Source organism: Suricata suricatta, chromosome 15 (genome assembly GCF_006229205.1).
Source record: "Suricata suricatta isolate VVHF042 chromosome 15, meerkat_22Aug2017_6uvM2_HiC, whole genome shotgun sequence".
In the NCBI taxonomy this organism is placed as follows: Eukaryota; Metazoa; Chordata; class Mammalia; order Carnivora; family Herpestidae; genus Suricata; species Suricata suricatta.
Window position 1 is genome coordinate 44,731,752 of NC_043714.1, and position 18,552 is coordinate 44,750,303.

An 18,552-nucleotide genomic window follows, 5' to 3' on the forward strand; every position below is an offset into this window, starting at 1 on the left:
AATTTCTTTCTTGACCAGGGTATTCATCTTTTATCTTAGTCTCTCCTCCAGACAATTTCTTAGTCAGCTAGTAGAGAGGCCATTTAAAAAAAAAAAAAAAACTAACACATTTCTCTACACCACTTTGTTGCTTGCAAACACCAATAACATCCCATTGTATTCAATGTCAAATCTAATCTCTCAGTCTGATGTTACAAATTGCCTCACAATCTCACCCCAACTAGTCTTTTCTAAAGCTCCTGACCCCCTCTCCACTCACTCTTGCTGCAACCACAGGGAGGGGCAGGTTCTTCTTAAATGGCCATGAGCTCTTGCCTCCAACACCCTTCCTCCTATGGTCCCAACTTCTACCAAATAAAGGCTGAATCAATTGCTTTGTCTCCAGTTACAAATGATCATTCATTGAGCATGTTTTAGGTGCCAAATGCTGTCCTGGGCACATTATATACCATTCCAGTATTTTTTTAAAATCCCAGTAATAACAATGAAAGTTGGGCATTAATTCATTCCCTAACTTGTGCACTTTTTGATAATGCTAGATCCAGCATTTAACCCCATACATCTGCCATCAAAGACCAGGTGTTTTACCCACCAAATATATTGTCTCCCACTTCACCTCACCCCCCCCCCCCCGACATTTGTCTTTAGCTAGTGCTCACCACATTATAGGAGGAGAGTTGCTATTGACCATGAAAGTTCCTTGGAGGGATTATGAACAACTCAAAAGCAAGGCTGATTCTTATGTATCTGCATACCTGTGGTACTCAGCATAGCACTAACACAGAGGGAATGCAATTGGAATTTCTTAGGTAATTGAGTTGGAATCTATGCATCCAATAACAGGAAAAAGCTCTATATTAGTCCATCAGATAGTTGAGCCACATGTAGATCTCAAAGCCCTTTTACCTAGAAAGAACAAATCCAGTGACTTGATTGGATAAGGAAGTTGAATCTCCACTTCCACCTCCAACCTCCTCCATAAATTATTATTTTTAATTCATCAATAAGAACCTGGCATTGTAATACACATGGCAGCCATCTCGATTCAACCAGCCAAGCATACAGGCAGAAACCTCCCACATTTTCAATAATAGCATTGCCTAATCTGAAATGCTTTTTGGAAGACAAAGAAGCATTCATAAAATGAAACAGTAGTGAATGTTGATAATGAGAAAGTTTTACAACAAAGTGTCTTGCTGATTTATACAGTGCTTCCATGCCAATGGCTAGAAGAAATTTTCACAAAGATTCTGTCTTCTAAGCCTAGGCGACATGCCAGGAAGGTTGTCAGTGTCTTTAAAGACAAGGAAACTGAGAGAAAGAGAAGGTGGTGGGAGGGAGGGATAAAGAAGCAAAGGGGGAGGTGCAAGAGAGACAGAGACTTGCCTTTAATCCCCTCGCACACAGGGGAGATTGTAAGCAGTAAAATGAAAAAAACAAGCATTTCCCCGTTGCCCCGCCCCCTCTCTGGAAAGAGCTCTCTCTGAACTTCAGGTTGGCCTTGAGTATATCCCAGGACCTGGGTACTCTCAGGGCTGGGGAGGGCTGTTTTCTTTCCTACTCTTACACGTCAGTTCACCAGTACAGCAAGGAGTTCTGAAGAGCACGGAGTAGAGAGCCATAAAGCTAGACACACATCCCCAAAGAAGACCAAGAAATGTCACCAAAGTTTCAGGTTTCCTGACTGAATTTCCAAGGGGAGCAGTCACAAATTTTTTCCTTCCCTTGTGAAAAAAAAAAAAGTGAAAATGTATAGCTAACTCCCAAAGCTTGACTTAGGTAGTAATATCAGATGCTCAGAGAGTTGGGTAAAAATGTATCATCAATAGCTCCCATCAGAGGAAAGTCTGCCCTGGTTGGCGATTAAACACCGCCACACTTAATTCTCCCTCAGTTATTCAGTACAGGTCAACCACGCCTGCATTGTGCCAAGTGAGTTTCCAAGGCCACACCAGACCCCAAGAGGTTAGTCCAGAAGGTGGTCCATAAACAAGCTAACCCAAGGCTATGGGTCCAGTCCCCTCAGCCTGGTTCTGACAGGACTTTCTAAGAGCTACCCACTGATAGATAGTACACAGATCAGGCCTGGCTGGAGACCATCTCACCCATTTCTCCCGGCGGAACACCTCAGATACTTGTCACACTGAGAACACATAGCCCGGATTTTCCACTCCTCCCACGCTGCTTGGCTGGCCTGGCTAGCACCAGACTTTATTTTTACAGTGCCTACCACTGCAGCTTTACCTCCAGGCCAGTGGACCCCGAAGCAGCTGGAAACAGGAGCCAGCTGGGGGCCCCGCTCAGCAGCCAGCCATTTGGAGCCTTCCATGCTAGGAGAAGAAAAGGATTGGCCAAAGGCCATCCCGCTAAATATTCTGGGAAGGAGAGATGACAACAGGAGGGTGAAGGTAGTCTGTTCATCCTAAAGCAAATGCAAACCGACATGTGGATTAGGAGATTCTGAGACAGCGTCTGACAAGTCTTTACCAGATGCAGCAAACTCCTGGCTAATTCAGAGAAATGCACAAAGGCCAGTGTGCATTTGTGAAATTCCAAACCCATAGAGCAGAAGCTGATTCTTTCACATCTATAAAGCAACTCGACTTCATTTTAACCCCAAGTTTCAAACTGGGGTGTAGCTGGCCATGCCCTCTGCTACTCACTGTCTCGCTAGGCATAAGCAGCAGCCATTTAAACTCAATAGCTCATTGGGGCGCCTGGGTGGCTCAGTCGGTTGGGCATCTGACTTCGGCTTAGGTCATGATCTCACAGTTTGTGGGTTCAAGCCTCTTGTCGGGCTCTGTGCCGATGGCTTGGAGCCTGGAGCCTGCTTCCAATTCTGTGTCTCCCTCTCTCTCTGCCCCTCTCCCACTTGTGGTCTGTCTCTCTGTCTCAAAAATGAATAAATGTAAAAAAAAATTTTTTTTTAATAAAATAAATTCAATAGTTCATGAAATTAAGCCCTGCAAGATTGGCTCTCATGAATACGATAAATATCATTCCTTCGAATCGTGTTTACCATATTTATTTATTCAGGCTGGACTTCCTTCAAAGGCATCGTAGAGATAAACCCAGGGCCAGTTCAGTTCCAATGATTATAGATTGCCAGTTAACAGAGAGCAAGTGGATGAGGTTTTTCCTTTATAGCTTGAAGCCTTGCGCTCCATCCTTTCCTCATGGGAGCCATGAAAAGTTTGAACAGATGTTCAGATTCAGGGGGAGGGACGCTTTACTGCTGCTCTATTTACTTCCTTCAGCAGGATCCATTTTCATTTCCTTATGAAACAATCCTACCAGCCTAACAGCTACTTGGGGGAGGGGAAGTCTGGGATCCCTGTTTCCATGAAACATGATGAGTTGAGAAAGTATGCCATGAAACCACACTTACCTCTGGCTTCTGGGTCTCAACATTCAGCCAGCAAATTTAGTGGGACAGTAGCTTAATCTGTGCGTGCATTCATGAAGCAGGAGGCTAGCAGGAACATGAACCCATTTGGTCTGCCTCGTGTCTGTTTTCCATCAGGCGGCCTCTCTGGCTTAGCACGAAGTGGTGGGTGTACAGAGAACCTATCTCCGACAATGTTCCCTTTGACATTTATTCCTCTTAGGTATTTACCCTGGGATTGAATAGTGTTTGTTTGGCGCATTATAAGAAGAACTCTCCATAAAGTCTCTTGGATGACAGTGTATTAACCAAACCGCCCAATCAACAAATATTTATTGAACATGCTCAATATGCAAGGTGCTGAGCATGGAAGGTGGAGCTCTGCCCTTCGTGACCTAATTTAATTGGAGGTAGCAAAAATATTCATAGACATGGGTCAGTAGGGACTTTCACTTATCTCCCAATGTCAATCTCTCCTTCCTTTTAGTAAGAGAGTTTCTCAAGCTGGGCATGTAGCTCGAGATGGCATTTCTTGGTTTGTCTTCAGTATGGCCATGAGACTAAGTTCTGTCCAATAGGAGTGCAAACTTCCAGGTCATATCCTTAAAAGAAGCCACTTGCTTACTTTTCCTACCCATCCCCCCTTGCCAGGGCCTAGAATGTGTATGTGGGAGTGTGAACTAAACTCTACCATCATGAGAACATAGTAGAGAATGGTGGGCAACACTATGGACTAAGTTCTGTCCAATAGGAGTGCAAACTTCCAGGTCATATCCTTAAAAGAAGCCACTTGCTTACTTTTCCTACCCATCCCCCCTTGCCAGGGCCTAGAATGTGTATGTGGGAGTGTGAACTAAACTCTACCATCATGAGAACATAGTAGAGAATGGTGGGCAACACTATGGAAGGAGCTGGGCACCAGATGACTCTGGGGATCATCTCCTCTCCCTGATTGCTTACCAGTTGGAGACAGAGACAGAGAGAGAGAGAGGATCCTTTTGTCTTATTTAAACCACTATTATATAGTTTCTGTTGAAACAGCTGAATCACTATCCCAACAAACATACATACATTTTCCCTATTCGACTAGGAATTTCTGAGATCTTTATTTCCCCAACCCAATCACAGAGTCCATACAGAATAAATGCTCACCTCATATTTGCACATGATGTTACAGAGATATAGTTAACAAAAATCCCCCTTTGTTCTTGTGGAATCCTTCAATATCATTATACGTATTATAAGAAAAGAAAAAGATTAACTTATAAGGAAAACTCTAGAGTGACGACTGGCTTAGCTTCTTAAAAGCATAACAACGACAAAGAGCCATGTGGAACATAACAGTAATCTGCTGGTGTATGAAAGATGAAAATATTTCATGAGGATTTTATCACATGACCAAAAGGCACAGAGATAAGAATAAGAAAATTATTCATGTCTCTATGGTCAAGCATAATCATGTAAGTTAGTACTGGTCTATGGACGCTATCTGGATATGGTTTACTTTTAATAAAAAATGGAAAAGAACGCCCAGCAACAGTACTGCAGAAACTTACCTAATATTGGAGCCTCTTGCCTGTGACTCTGTTAAGTACCATTTTAGAATCACTTTACCCCCTATTGCCTGTGTCACCTTGGCAAATTCTTACTTCCTTTAGCCTCAGAGTTTACTCATCTCTACGTTGGCAATTCATTCAACCAACATTGATTGCATGTATTCTACACATCAGACACTATTCTAGGCAACTTACCTGAGGCAGAAATACTACAATCAGAATGAATAAGGAAATTATATGGCCTATAAAAGGTGAGAAGAGTATATTCTTAAGAGGATAAAATCAGAGCAAAGGAGAGCAAGGCAACTGGTAGCCATAATTTCACATATATATTTTTGATGTTTATTTATTTTTGAGAGAGAGACAGAGAGACAGCACGAGTTGGGGAGGGGCAGAGAGGGAGAGGGAGACACAGAATCAGAAGATGGCTCCAGGATCTGAGCTGTCAGCACAGAGCAGGACGCAGGGCTCGAATTCAGGAACCCTGAGATCATGATCTGAGTCTAAGCCAGAGGCTTAATTGGCTGAGCCACCCAGGCGCTCCTGGTGGCAGCAATTTTAAGTATGGTTCTCACAACAGTCCTCCGTGAGCAGTGACAGTGGCTCAGGTTAGGGAAGTCACAGTGGACGTGGCAGGCTGTGGTTGATTTCTGGATATATTTTGAAGGTAGACAGGAGTTTCTGACAGGCTGGGCGTGAGATTTGCGAGGAAGTGAGGAGTCAAAGGTGTCTCCAAGGTTTCTGGCTCAAGACAACCGGAAGGATGTCGTTGTCAACCAATAACATGGGAAGATGTGGGCAGAGTAACTTTTGTCCTAAAGATCAGTCGTGGCTACAAGGTGCCCAGGTATTTGGTGTTACACTATTCTGCGTGTTTTTGTGAGGGTGCTTTTGGATGCAATCAACATTTGAATAAGTACACTGACTACAGCAGATGTGGGTGGGCCTCATCCAATCAAGTGAAGGCCTGAATAGAAAAAAAAAAAAGGCTGACTCTTCCCCAAGTAAGAGAGAATTCTTCCTGCCTGACTGTCTTTAAACTGAGCCATGGGCTTTTTTCCTGCTTTTAGACTCAAACTGAAATATCAGCTCTTCCTGGTTCTCCAGCCTGCTGGTCTTCAGACAAGCACTAAATCATTGGCTCTCCCCATTCTCAGGCCTTTAGCACCAAACTATCAGCTCTCCTCTCCAGCTTGCCAACTCACCCTATGCACCTTGGGACCTGCCTGTATCTGTAATTCTTATAATAATAAGCATACATGCATGCATGCATATATACATACATGCATACATACAGACATCTTATTGGTACATATATACATCCTATTGGTTCTGTGTCTTTAGAGAACCCGATTAATGTGTGGTGCTAGATATTCAAGGGAAGAGTCCAGTAGGCATTTGGATAGGAGTCTGGAGTCTGGAACTGAGTGTAGGGCTGGTAATACATATTTTGGAATCCTTGGCAAAGACAGTATTTAAAGCCAGAAGACTGGGAATAAATATTGATAGAAAAGAGGAATAATTTCTGAATCCTGGGTCCCTGCAATGTCTAAATGTCGGGTACTTTAGCCATGGAGATTAAAAAGGAGCAGCCACTGAGACGAGGAAATCAAGGAAGTACGCTGTCCCAAAGCCAAGGTGAAAATCACATCAACGAGGAAGGAGTGTTCTCTTCTATCAAATGCTGCCGACTGGTCACTGCCATTGGTGCACTCGGCAATGCAGTGGCCACCAGTGACCTTGATGAGAACAAAAGCATTATAGAGGTGGGGGTCAAAGCCTGGTGGAGTGGGCTTAGGAGTAAACATGAGAAGAGAAGTTGGGAGACAGTGAGTATGCGCCCTCGTTGGAAGAGTTTTACTCATAAGGGATGCAAAAAACAGGACAGTTGTTGGCAAAGGAAAGAGGGCCAAAAGAAGGATTTTTTTTTTAGCTTTTAAATTTAGTTTTGAAAGAGAGCGAGCGAGCACATATGAGCACAAGTTGGGGAAGGGCAGATAAAGAGGATATGAAGTGGGCTCTGCACTAACAACAGTGAATCCAATGTGGGGCTTGAACTCATGAACTACAAGATTATGATCTGAGTCAAAGTCGGTCGTTCAACTGACTGAGGCACCCAGGAGCCCAGCACCCCCCTCTTTTTTTTTTTCTTTTAAATGAGAGCGCTAACAGCATGTTAGTAATACCTCTAGCTGTCATTTACGGAGGACTTGCTGTTGTGCTGGGTGCTTTCCACAGGACACCCTATTTAATCCTCCCAATGGTTTTGCAATCAGATGTTAATACCTCTGTCTTTCATACAAGGAAACAGATGTTAAGAGAAAGTGAGAAACTTTATAAAACTACATTCAGTAAGTGGCTGTGTCAGGATTTAATCCCGGGTTGTTCTAACTTGAAAACGGGACTTTATCACTATAGTATATTTACTGCTTCCCGTCACAGAGACTGCTACTCAGGGAGCCTGCGTCCCGTGGGGAGACCAGGCCTGCAAGGGTCCCAGGCAAGTGTCAGCTGTCAGGATGTTCAGGGAAGGCAGGAAGCTCCTAACTGTGCAGGGCACTGTGCAAAGCGATTTATATCCTTTGCTCACCCCAGCTGTTAGGAAGGCAGCGGATAACACAATATCCTTACACGGACTCCCACACACGGTGCTCCCATAACACCCAAGGAGAGGAACAGACAGTCGTGTGCAAATTCTATTTTCAGATCAGGCAGCACAGTGGTGAGACCTCCTGCCCTCTCTCGCCTGGCACACTGGTACAAACCCAGGAAGCTTCATACACATCTGCAGCTTCTCCTGCCGCCACACTGAGCTGAGAAGGACACTGTTCTGGAGACGGGGTGCTGGGGGAAGAGGCTCATTGCTGCCCTTGACAGTGAGAACTCCTGGGGTCTCTGGCTATTGTTAAACCCTAACACGTCCAAAAATCCAATATACCAAGATTAGATCAGGCTGCAATATTACTGATTCCTCTTAAAAAATGTATAATTATAATTTTTTTTTTTTTGCTTAGCAAAAAGTAAGGTGCTCCTGGAACCTTTGTTCATGCTGAGAATCAGACTGGATTATACAGCTATATGGAAATTCTATGCGCTGAAGAGAAAGAGGCTGTATCTCTGAGGGAGGGGGAGGGATGAGGAGAGAGAGTGTCTTCCCGACCCAGTGCTATTGTACAAGAGGACGATCCTGACGTGTCAACTCAAGGGACAGCAAGAGTGTGCGGGTGAGGAGTTCAAGGAAACCCTCAGTCAAGACAGGACACCCTAGAAACAGCCATTTCAATTAGTGCCAGACCGGCTTGCAATGAGGATTAAGAGGTCATTTCAAACTGTAGCTCAAGGATAATTTGCATAGCTCTTTTCCCGGGCAATGTAGCACTAACCTGGCTTTCGTCTTCCGTGCGGTTCTTACAGAGCAAACGTGAGCAGGCCGAACGGGGGCTTTAACGCTCACACGGAGAGCTCCACCAGAAGCCTTGCACACCTTTCTTGTACACAGTGCAGAACACAGATACGCTTTCAGAAATGCCCTTTATGGTGCCGCCCACACACCTACTTTGTTCAGTGATTAACTTTTATGAAAAGCGGTTGTTTTATTTGTGTTTTATTGTTTTTTTTGACAAAATAGTCCATAGTACCGAATTCACTGCATATCACAAAGGCGTTCTTTACAGTTTTTCAGAGGGCTCTCCGTCAGCTCTGCGTTGACACAAACCCACGTTATTAGAAACCTGGTCACCAGAAGAAAACTAAGCAGCAGATTCCGTTTTAACGTTGAAAACAACTGAACTTCATTCATAATCTTAAACATTTTTTTCTTGATTCTAGAAATAACGCATGCTCTTCATTGGAAACAAATTCAACCAATACAGACAAAATTAAAGGATAATGTGAAAATTTTCTAACAATTCCATCCCTCAAAGAGCATGATTAATAATTTGTGCATATCCTTCCAGATTATTTTCTATATGTAACACATGTATGTTAGAGATTCCTGACCTTAACTTCTTAGAGTTGTGTGAGAAGGTCTGTGCACATGTATGCATGTGCATTTTTCACATGTGCATGTGTTTTCAAAAAAGCTCTACATAGATATAAATACGTATATACCTAAAAATAGACATGCATGTAAAATACACATGTATGTAAAATATATATTAATATATAACACATATAACTACCATATATACACATATACACATTCTTATTTAGTTTACAAAAATTGAATCATAACTACATAAAATTCTGCAACTCATTTTTTTCCATTTATGGATATTTTCCATTTTAGAAGTAGTTGTTTCTGATAGCATTTTATTGTCACTTGGTTTTTCTCCCTTTAAGTGCCTAGATTTGGGGGACTTGAGGACAGAAAAATCTAGATTGGATTCCTAGCTCCACCATTTACAAGTTCTGTAAGTTTGACAAATTATTTAGACTTTAGAACTCTCAGGTTTGTCATCTGTAATATCAAGGAGAATAATAATAGCATTATTTCAAGTTATAAATAACGAAAACTATTTTAGGCAGCTAGCACAATGCGATGTCTGGCACAGAGTAAATATTCAATAAACATTAGTGCTTTCAGTAGGTAGAATGCACTTGCTCCAAATTCATATATCTAACAACACCTGGAGAAGGTTTTTAAAATCGAGATTTAGGATGACAATAAAGTGGATTAGTGAGACTAAAGCTGAAGCCACATTCCGAAATAAAATGGTATTACCCATTTTGTAGTAGTAAGTCAGCAAGCAAATGATGATTTGTACAGCTGTAAATTTGACAAAGGATCAGGAGTCAGCCATTGTCAGCCTATCCAGCACAGTTTAAGGAACTGCCTAAGGACTGAGCTGACTGAGACCCTCTGGGGTCCTCCTCTTCCCCAGAGATGTTGAGAAGGTCATGATCCATCTTACTCTAACTTCACTCCATTGGATTTACCTTCCCATTTCTGGGTCTTACTACTCAGCTCTCAGACTGCATCTGCAAATGCCACACATTCAATGAAAATGCAGCATTCCCCGGGATGGCTCGGTCAGTTAAGCATCCAATTCCTGGTTCTGGCTCAGGTCATGGTCTCATGGTTTGTGGGTTCGAGCTCTGCACTGGGCTCTGTGCTGGCAGTATGGCACCTGATTGGGATTCTCTCTCTCTCCCCCTCTGTCTCTTCCCTGCTCACTCTCTCTCTCTCAAAAAAAAAAGACAATGCAGCATTCCACGAGCCCTTGCATGATGCTGGTGGCCTGTTTCGTTCATTAGCGTGGAATGGCTTTGGCCTCCCAGGGCTCTCTGCCCTGCCACCATGACCGCTACTCACTGGACACAACTACATGCCAGCCATATATGCCTAACTACATGCTGGGTACTAGAGTCCTGGTGCTTATTTGGTTTTTTGAGATTTTTTTTGGTTTGTCTTATTTTTAATAAGCACTATGCCCAACGTGGGGCTTGAACTCATGATCCCAAGATCAAGAGTTGCACGCTCTACTGACTGAGCCAGCCAAGTGCCCCCTAGAGCCTTGATGCTTATGAATGTTCCACCACAGCTTTTGATCCTATGTAATGAGTTACATGATACACTTGCAAGACCTTGGTGGAAATGGACAGAACACCAATGTGGTGCCCACTGGAAGCCTCCCTTGGACAGAGCGGATTTCATAGCAGACTTTCTTCTCTGAGGAGAAGCAGCATGCTTTCTGTAGCATGGCACATGCAAATCCACAGCCCTCCCCTGCAGGCCATAGTAGCAGTGAACGCCTTCAACTTCCCCAGAAGACCAATGAGAAAACTGATAAGAAAGGGTGTATTATTTTATGTGTGGTAGGCAGAAATAAGGAGCCTCAAAGACGTCTATGTCCTAAGCTCTGAGACCTGGGAATATGTCACCTTATATGGCATAAGAGGTTTTGCAGATATGATTAAGCCAAGAATCTTGCGACAGGAAGCTTATCCTGGGTGATCCAGCTGGGCCCAGGGTTATCTCAAGGATGCTCATAAGGTGGGGCCAGGTGTGTTAGACTCAGAGGAGAAGATGTGACAGCAGAAGCAAGAGGTCAGAGTGATACAGGCAATGTCCGGAAGCTAGAACAGGCAAAGAAAGAAACTCCCCCAGAGTTTCCAGAAGGGAACTCTGTTCTGTTGACCCATTGTAGGCTTCTGACCTCTAGAATTGTAAGGTGATAAATCTGTTGTTTCAGGCCCTACATTTGTGGGGATCTGTTATAGCTGTCATAGGAAACTAACACAATGTCCACATCCCAAGTGTCCTATAACAATATTGTCTGGCATAAACCTGAAGTCCTATAGCAAATTTATTTGAATCCATAAGATTCATGTGTCCTGGTGCTTCAAAGAGCCCATCAGTGATGTCCTAATTGATCTGGTTCTCCCTCTTCATAAAGAAAATGAATCATAATATACTGCCTGTGAGCTTTTAATTGAACACTGCCTGTAAACTCTGCATATTTCCAAAACCTCAGAGTAGAAGGCCACGTTCCTTTCCCTTGGAAAATAATCTAGGTACACTATCCTCTAACTGATAAACATTCATTCATTGACCTACAGCTTTACGAATCAGCAACAGACAGGCATGACTGGAAACGACTGCAAATTTCCTTTTTTGCCGAGACCCTTGTGAACATTTTCAACACTCACCTATAACAGCAACTTTCATGAGGTCGATTGTATGAAGGTTCAAATTTTGATTCACATAACTGACTTAAAGAGTGTCCCTGTTTGTTTACAAATATAAATTTAGAAGCACTGTGAAATCTCAAACAAAATTAGCCACCAGAGAGAAAAGAAATCAAATAACCTAATTAACCAAGGCTGAGCCACTTACATTCACAGAACTCTGGATGACGCTGGCCAGGCGGACCGAGCGGAGAACAGACAAGCACTGATGGAAGAACCAGCAGCTGGGGAACAGAATTCGAACAGCAGAGTGAAGATCATTAGCAGACTGATGAGGCTTTTGTTGTCCAGGTCACTGAGCACAAAAAAGAGTCCGTAGCTCGGGAAGGTTCCTGACCATCACTATTGTTATTTGAATAAGCCAGGAAAGATCAGATTTCAGAAATACATCCCTTTGTGGCCACACATTACAGAGAGTAGGCTTTGGTTTTTGGAAAACCTGCTGTGTATTTTTGTGCTCTCCAACCGGACACCACAATAATTGATATTTCTCTGTCAATACTGGACTGCTTTGAAATGGCCAAAGGCATACTAGTTGGTTCTCTTGTGTTATTCATTTCTCCAGTCAAGAGCTCCAAACAGCTGTAGGTGCCTGGCACATGAGGCTAAGTCTGTTAAAGAAATCTGATCTGAAGCTGGCATTCTACTCGTTAGGCAACATTTTTGTGATTATTTTCTTTTTCTGGATTTCCCCCATTACCTGGGGTCCCCTGGTAAACAGGCTCCTTCTTACTCTCTGATAGTAACAGTTTACACCAAACACATGATTAAAAGTTCCAGAATCACTACACAAACACGTTGTTGCTTTCCGCAAAGAAGTAGGCTGACAAATAGTTGCTATTTCTTTACCAGGAAAAAATAAAGTTAGAGCGAGTGGCTTGTCTCTGTGTGCCAGCTGTCATCTGGGATGACCGGACTCTTGACCCACTTGGCAAACAGTAGAAACTTCCAAGTCTCTTCTTCTCCCCCAGAGCACGGGGCAGAAACAGTCACAGCCCAGATTTCCCAATAGTCATGATTTCTAATACTTCTATTTTCAACACAGCGATTTGTTTAATCTAAAACTAAAAGTGGTTGAATCCTTTTACTGGTTGGAAGCTATTAATATAAAATGTTTTAAAGAAGATAAAATCTTTAGACCGTGTTATGTGTTATTATGATTCAGGGTTAAGATAATATAGCCACCGTATTTTTATACATTACTGTGTCTATTGATAAGGTTTGAATTTAACTCCCCAGGTCAAACGTAAGTTACAATGCACAAGAGTTCAAACGAAGGAGTTTTCTTTCCTAGTCATTGGAGCCTGTGGATCTGATATAAGTTCCAATTCTTCCCTATCAAGTAGCTTGCTCTCCTTCTGCCCACCCTCTTCAAAATACAAAAATAAAAAGTGAACTGCCATCCGGTAAGTGCAGGTGGGTGAACCCCACAGCAGTAACAAGCTCTGTCTCTGCAGAGCAGTGCTTTGGTTGCACTGTGCCTGATGGGGCCTTTTAGCAGGAGCTACTTTAGCGTCATAATACCTCCAGGTGAGCAAGTCAAGGTGGCTCAGCCTGGATGAAAACTTAACAAAATGCATCGTTCCTGGGATGCAGTTGCACAAAACATAGAAGAAAAGCTTTTCTTATTTGGGAAGCTGCTGAAAATAAACGCTACCTCCTATAAAACAGTCAAAGAAAATGGCCCATTCTTGTTCCATCTCTCTTCTCCACTTAATATTTTTTAATGTTTTTTAAATTTATTTTTTGAGAGAGAGGGAGAGAGAGAGAGAGAGGGAGAGAGAGAGAGAGAGACAGCATGAGCAGGGGAGGGTCAGAGAGAGAGGGAGGCACAGGATCTGAAGACAGGCTCCAGGCTCTGAGCTGTCAGCACAGAGCCCAGCGCAGGGCTCGAACCCATGAACCATGAGATCAAGACCTGAGCCGAAGTCAGATGTTTAACCAACTGAACCACCCAGGTTCTCCTCCCTTCTCCACTTCAACTTGCAAAGACTATGGCTATAAAACATACTTGGGGGTAGCCTTTACTGCACATGCCTTGATTCTCAGAAAAGATCAGACTAGATGCTAAAGGGCATGGGAGAAAATTAACAGATGGGTCTGACTCCTAAAGGAATCATTAAGATTATATTTTGCATGTGTGAAGGTTCATTTTTGCAAACTGCTTCCATGACTGTTTTGAAGTGGGAAAGAAAGGCACCATTAAAACTATAACTCACACTTCCTGATTCTTGGTCCTATTAATAAAATAACCTCAGAAAACCCCTCCCCCCAACAAAAAGTGGGTCAGTTGAGTACTTAACCCTGAACACCCTAGGCACCTTCTATGGCAGGAATTGGAATTCTAAATAGTAACTAGATTGTTTCATTCATTCATGTAATGAATAATCATTCTACAAATAGGCACTATTTGAGTCCCAACTATGTGCCAGGGAAAAGAAAAAGACAGGCACAAGATTCCTATCATGCAGATGGTAGAGACCTGGAATGAGGCCCCAGAGCATCCCACACACCCCTGAGAAGTGAGGAAAGCAAAAGCTTCAGGAGTTAAGATGGCAAAAGAGCCATAGAAATTAGGCCCTAAGAAGAAAGGGTTCCATGGCTGAATTAGTTTGGGAAATACATCTTACTTACATTCCCCTTAGATATTCACATGCAAAGTAAAAGCACTGAAAAGTCCTCTAATTAAGAAGCATGCTAAATTTCCTTCACTCAGCAATTATGTTTACTGTGGAACATCCTAGAGAACCTGCCTTCAAACCTTCTGTGGGTTCCACTGTGGGAAATCTGATGAGTCTACAGTCTTCTAGGAGAGTTAGAGGGTTCTGATTTAGAACCACATTTTCTTAGCAGCATACACTCTTGTCCAAAAGGCCTGCTAAGACACTCACTTCCAGAACCTCCTTGGCGTTGAGTAACCTTCCAAGGAGACAGAGAACAAAGAAGCCCTGTTGGCACCCAACAGGGTGGGAACTTGGGAAGGCTGTTCCTCAACTCACCTCCTTAAGCACTAGGCACTTTCCCTGGTCTCTGGATCATGGAATGCACTGGGGCTTGGCTCCAATACTCCAACTTCTGACTTTGGTAGCTGTCCATTCTTTTTGACCTGAGTCTTGTCAAAACCCCATTTGACTTCCTGGTTCCTGTTTTCATTCTTTGGTCTAAGAACACAGACTGACCCTGGATCTCACAGCCTTACTCTGCAACTCTGAGGCCAAGGGACTCTCCTGTAAGGTTTTATACATGAACTCTTTTGCTTCTGAGTCAACACATGGCTCATTACCTTAAATCTATCCTTGTGCTGCCTTGTGAGAATTAGTTACTCTGAAGGCAAAGGTAATGGTCTACCTCATTTTAATCAAGAAAACTTCACAGTGATCTAGTTACCTTAAAAGGTTAAGAGGTTGACCACTTATGTGTCATATCATATATTATCTCAATTCATTGTCCCAACAAATGATGAGGTAGTTGCAGTTTTCCCGTTTTCCAAATCAGAAAACTGATCATTTGAGAGACAGTAACTTGCCCAAGGTAGCTACGTCCTGATAAAGACAGGATTCGAACCCAGGCAGTCTGATCTCACAGTGCATACTATTCTGAGATCAATAAGCCTCCCTTGTTCCACCCCTCTACCCTAATCAAGGTCTACCTGTTCCCCTTCTGGAACCACTGCCCAGGAGTACAGCACTCTTACATGGTTTCCAACATCACCCCTTCACCACCAGCCTGGTCAGTCCATCATCCCCTGGGTTTGTTTTCCTCTCACTGTATTTCTGTCGGAGCAATGTATTTCTAGAGCAAACTAGTAAACCACTCTGTGCTAATGTTCCCTTTCTGGTAACACAATGCTTTTAAACCAGGCTAAATGTATATGTCTCCAGAGATTCCATATGCACAGACTCTACAGGTAAGATGGTAGAGACCTACCACCATCATCAGGTCAGATTTTAAACTTCAGTATTCCATGAGCCCCTGTGTACTTTGCCTGGACCAACATTGCCAACTCTCCCTGTTTATGAGCATCCTGGAAGCTTTTTTTTTTTTTTTTAAACAAGAAACCTATGCCTGGGCCATACCCTAGACTAAGTGACTAAGAATCCCCAGCAGTGGGACTCTAGCACTGGCATTCTATTAAAGCTCACTAGCCCATTCCTGTGTGACACTAGAGTTGAATATGCTTTTCCAAAACATAGGGCTATGTTTGTAAGTGGAAACACATTTTCTAAATTTGGGTCTTTGTATATCCCACTGAGGCTGCTGAAAGATGACAATCTGTTTACTTGGAGGAGGGAAGAGGGTTTAAAAATCACGAGCCTGACTCTGATCACCATGTGCTTTTGGGCCGGAATCCGCTTCTTTGGGGTTTGGTTTTCTCACCCAACAATGAGATTAATGCTAACTTGCCTCAAAGGTGGGTAATGAGAAATGATTAATTCAGGTGGCCATCAGGTACTACTTCGGCAAAGTAAAAATGCTTCTAAAAGAAGCAAAGGGATGTGAGAGATTTTCCTCCTAAATATGGCCAACAAGGCCCGGTTACGCATACGGTGCCAGGGTGGACTGCAGTGAAGCAGACGGCGCAGACCCACTGATCACCCGTAGATGAGCCTGCCCTTCCCTCCCATTAATAACTTTCCTCCGGATAGCAAGTGGGGAATATAAATCAAAAGAAAAGAACACAGCTTCTTTGGCATGCTCCCAGAAAACTGATGCTGTCTTGCTGACAAACTGTTTCCTGGAAACAGGTGTGCCTGACTCAAAGAAAGTGGGGGCCTACAATGAAAGAAAATAACCAACTTGTTCTTCCACTTTACAAAGCTTTCTCAAAATAGAAGCTTCCCTTGTGCATAGTTCATTAACTTATTACTCCTGGGGAGAAAAAAAATTGTTCCAAAGTGGAGATGGAACTCTGAAATGATCACGTTAACCACTGGGGAAATATGCTTTAATTTACAAAATCTTTATAGTAACTCATGGTATTTGAAGCGAAGTTTACTCCCATGGAGCTAGAAAGAGCCCTAGGAGAAAGACACATATTTAGGTGGTAAGATACAATTTTCAGTCCCCGCCAACCACCATCTCCTGTCACAGGTGATGGAGAAGCACTCCCCGCCTGGATGTGAGGTCTCCCTGGGGCATATCAATTTTGCTAGCCAGGCTCTCTCCTTCAACCAACAGCTCCTAAGAGGCCAGCACCGAGGTTAGTCTCCTTTGAGTAGGAACCATTTAATACGGATTCCTTGGGTATGATTATTCCCTGAATGCTAGGCACCAAGGAAGGCGAAGACAATAGGGCATGTTCCCTGCCCCCTACTCTTGTCAACTTATTATGACCAGATATCCAAATTTACCAGCCTTGATCTCCTAGGAAGTGTTCCTAAATAAGCTTAGGGATAGGTCTGCCAGATAAATACTTGATGGGATACACTTATACTAAAAAATCTCAATGTTTCTCTGTAATCCAAATTTAACTGGGTGGCTTGTATTTTTTACTTGCTAAATTTGATAGCCCTCCTTAAGAGATATGTAGATTCTGTGAATTGGTCCCATCCTCAGGTTGCTCCTCATAAGCAGGGAACTTGGAGTTGTTCCCTAGTTGTAGTACTGATCTGGGCCGATGACCTCTTCTGTGCATCAGAACTCTTTGTGACCAATGGTATATAGCCAAGATAGGAGCTTTTAGGGATGCAGTGATGCCAGCTGGTCATGCTGGGTTGAGAGTGCAGACTGCGACTTTATAACGTACTGATCCCTAACGGCAAGAGTCACTTCCAAGGCCTAAAGCAGTACCCATATTCCAGAATCACTTGTTAAATCCACGGGCACATCCATTTGCAATGACATGGATGGACCTAGAGGGCATGCTAAGATGCTAAGTGAAATAGGTCAGACTGAGAAAGACTAATACCATATGGTTTCACTCGTAAGTGTAATAAAGAAAATCAAATGAATAAATAAACAGAAAGCTGAATCAGACCTATAAATACAGAGAGCAAATTGATGGCTGCCAGAGGAAACGGGATTGGGCAAAATGGGGGAAAGGGAGTGGGAGATCCAGGGAGATCCAGACAGAATGAGTAAGTCACAGGAATAAAAGCCATGACATAAGGAATATAGCCGATGATATTGTAACGGTGATAGTATGGTGATGTATGGTAGCTACACGTGTGAAGACAGCATAATGAATCACTATGTTGTACACCTGGAATTGAGGTAACATTGTGTGTCAACTATACTCAAATAAAAACATAGAATAAAAGCAAATACATATAAATGTCAAGGGTTAGTTGCTGTGAGCTAAGAATCACCTAGAAAACGTTTTGAAGAAGCAGATCCCAAGCCCCAGCCCTCTAAATTCTGATTCTAAAGTTCTGAATTCTGGCCTCAGGAATCTGCATTTTTTAACCAACCACTGCAGTTCTGAGCCCAGTGCCAGAAGCCTGTGTTTAGATCCCGTGCCTCTCCTCTCAGGGTCCCCGGGAAGATCCCAGCTAAGCACCCTGGGCGATCGGCTGGGTTGATGCTCCCATCCACTGACCCAGCAGCTCAGATCCAGCTGGGATCTTGAATAATGAGGAGACTTTAACTTCTCTTCTCATGTCATCTTCCTTCCTCTCCTTATGTCTCCAGCCCTGACTACTTCAAAGGCTGCCAAACATGCGTCCCTTTATGCCAGTCACTTCATACCGTTAGCATTCCCAGACCCTGTTTTCCTATTAGCATGGCTTAGCATATCACGAACAGTTGCCAAGGTAGCTCCTGAGTCATGCAACTGGGAATGTCCTGCTTTATACTGTCCCACATCTAACAGACGACTGCTGGGGGGGGAGGGGGCACACAGCTTCACTCTTAAAAACAAGCCCCATACGAGGCTGTAAAGTTGGAGGTGGGATGGACGTGCCCTTTGAGCCGGGGTCCCTG

General features: G+C 43.3%; 1 protein-coding gene across 5 annotated transcripts in view; it reads right to left on the bottom strand.

Annotated features, from left to right (window-relative positions):
• Window positions 1–18,552, bottom strand: part of NCALD (neurocalcin delta) — a 278,789-nt gene that overhangs the window by 49,886 nt on the left and 210,351 nt on the right. For 2 of the 5 annotated variants that reach the window (XM_029923724.1, XM_029923726.1), the window contains one exon: window positions 11,780–11,855. The exons of the other annotated variants lie outside the window; for them this stretch is intronic. The gene's annotated coding sequence lies outside the window, so the exon portion shown is untranslated. The remainder of the gene's footprint in view (window positions 1–11,779; window positions 11,856–18,552) is intronic. 5 annotated transcript variants of the gene reach the window in all.